The sequence below is a fragment of the Drosophila willistoni genome, unplaced genomic scaffold (genome assembly GCF_018902025.1).
Source record: "Drosophila willistoni isolate 14030-0811.24 unplaced genomic scaffold, UCI_dwil_1.1 Seg497, whole genome shotgun sequence".
In the NCBI taxonomy this organism is placed as follows: Eukaryota; Metazoa; Arthropoda; class Insecta; order Diptera; family Drosophilidae; genus Drosophila; species Drosophila willistoni.
Window position 1 is genome coordinate 36,704 of NW_025814427.1, and position 2,567 is coordinate 39,270.

A 2,567-nucleotide genomic window follows, 5' to 3' on the forward strand; every position below is an offset into this window, starting at 1 on the left:
AACAGTGAGATACAAATGTCCAATAGAAATATTTTATGGACGTGATTGAAAATTTTAGGATATTTTTAGGCATAATTATCTTCTATTAATTTGTGTCATCAGGCGTTTTTTTTTTAAGATAAGGCGTTTGATCCGCCTGGCCTCAGTCTTTCGATTAAGGCCGCTTTATTTTCTATCCTTTCATCTTCTAGAGACAACAATAGAAATTAAAAAATAGGGCCGTTACAGCAGCAGGGAAGGGACAATATAAAATAACTTATAAACTAGCTTAAATACTAACAATGAATGTATAATAATAAAATAGACAATGACATTTAGAATTTAGTGTTTTTTAGAGATAATTATGGCGTAAGTAGTTTTAAGTATTTAGCATAAGTATTAGTTTTTACCAATAAGAATTTTAAATTTAATTTTCCGGTGCAAGGGGTCTTAATAGGGGGATTTGGCGAGTGCAGAGGGCACTAATAGAGCTAAGTAGAGAAGTGCATAGGGCGCTAGAGCGATAATGTAGGGAAACTGGCATTTTTTGTGGTATTTTAGGGGCAACACTGGAGTGAGTGCTCATTATTGCGTGTGCGCTCACTGTTGCTGCTCAATACTTATTCGATAAGAAATCGATACAGCAACAGGTGGCGGCGCATGTGGCTGAAAAGAGAAGGCGATATATTTCCAAAATGTAAACAAACAATTAGAAAAATGTGACATAAGTATAAAAATTGACAATAAGATTAACCAATATTGGAAATTATAAATTAATTATTATTATTTTAGAGGAACATGGCTGCTGAATCATCACTGGAGACCTCCACCGACGACAGAGTAAAGGTGTTAGGACGGGAACAGCTGCTTGCAGTAAGTATTTTTTAGGTTGATGTTTTTGCTTATTTTTATTTTCAGGTCGAGGTACTTACCTAGACTCCATGGGATGCAGGTGGCCGCGTTGAGTTTTTAGGTGAGTATTGTTGGCTTTTAGTTTTTCCAATATTTGTAGTTAAATTTAACTTTGTTTTTTCTCCGTTTTCAGGTGCGTCTGGAATAGAAGAATGTGTTGCGGCTGGCGGCATTTGTATGGCAGGTGAATAATTGGTTGGTTTAGTAGTATTTTTCAACATTTTTATATTTTTTTCAGGTACAGGTGCAGCTTTATGACGTTTAGGACCAGGTGACGGGCCACGTGGTGCAGCAGAAGATGCATGAGGAGCTCCATTTGGAACTGCTAGCGGCTGCGGCTGGATTTTAGATATGTATTTAGTTAAATTAGCTTGATTCTTTGTTGATTTTTTGTTATTTTCAGGCGCAGCCTTGGGTAGAGGGCCAGAAGGACCAGCTGGTGTTGCTGCAGGTGACTGAAGAGGATTTGCAGGTAAGCTCACGTGATTATTGAGAGATTTTTCTGACGATTTGTGTTTTTTTCCATGTGCAGGCGCTAGTGAATGACGAGATGGACCAGGATATTGGCCAGATTTAGCACGAAGACTTGCACGCGAAGCTACTGGCGGCATTTGCATGGCAGGTGAGTAATTTGTTGATTTAGTAGCATAGTTTAGCATTTTTATATTTTTTCCAGGTGCAGGAGCAGCTTTATGGCGTTTAGGACCAGATGACGGGCCACGTGGTGCAGCAGAAGATGCAGGAGGAGCTCCAGTTGGAACTGCTAGCGGCTGCGGCTGGATTTTAGATATGTATTTAGTTAAATTAGCTTGATTCTTTGTTGATTTTTTGTTTTTTTTCAGGTGCAGCCTTAGGTAGAGGGCCAGAAGGACCAGCTGGTGTTGCTGCAGGTGACTGAAGAGGATTTGCAGGTAAGCTCACGTGATTATTGAGAGATTTTTCTGACGATTTGTGTTTTTTTCCATGTGCAGGCGCTAGTGAATGACGAGATGGACCAGGATATTGGCCAGATTTAGCACGAAGATTTGCACGCGAAGCTACTGGCGGCATTTGCATGGCAGGTGAGTAATTTGTTGATTTAGTAGCATAGTTTAGCATTTTATATTTTTTCCAGGTGCAGGAGCAGCTTTATGGCGTTTAGGACCAGATGACGGGCCACGTGGTGCAGCAGAAGATGCAGGAGGAGCTCCAGTTGGAACTGCTAGCGGCTGCGGCTGGATTTTAGATATGTATTTAGTTAAATTAGCTTGATTCTTTGTTGATTTTTTGTTTTTTTTCAGGTGCAGCCTTAGGTAGAGGGCCAGAAGGACCAGCTGGTGTTGCTGCAGGTGACTGAAGAGGATTTGCAGGTAAGCTCACGTGAATATTGAGAGATTTTTCTGACGATTTGTGTTTTTTTCCATGTGCAGGCGCTAGTGAAGGACGAGATGGACCAGGAGATTGGCCAGATTTAGCACGAAGAATGCACGCGTTGCTACTGACGGCATTTGCATGGCAGGTGAGTAATTTGTTGATTTAGTAGCATTTTTTAACATTTTTATATTTTTTCCAGGTACAGGAGCAGCTTTATGGCGTTTAGGACCAGACGACTGATTTAGATAATAATTTTAATATATTTTCAGATACAGCAGCTGCAGACGGACTAGCTTGACGAGATTCTGGACGACGCAGATGAG

General features: G+C 40.5%; 1 long non-coding RNA gene across 1 annotated transcript; it reads right to left on the reverse strand.

The window, feature by feature from the left end:
- Window positions 1-688: 688 nt before the first annotated feature.
- On the reverse strand, window positions 689-976 carry LOC124461478. The gene is made up of 2 exons (XR_006955084.1): window positions 912-976; window positions 689-843 (listed from the first exon to the last, which is right to left on the reverse strand). It is a non-coding gene; the product is annotated as an uncharacterized LOC124461478 (long non-coding RNA).
- Window positions 977-2,567: the final 1,591 nt, after the last annotated feature.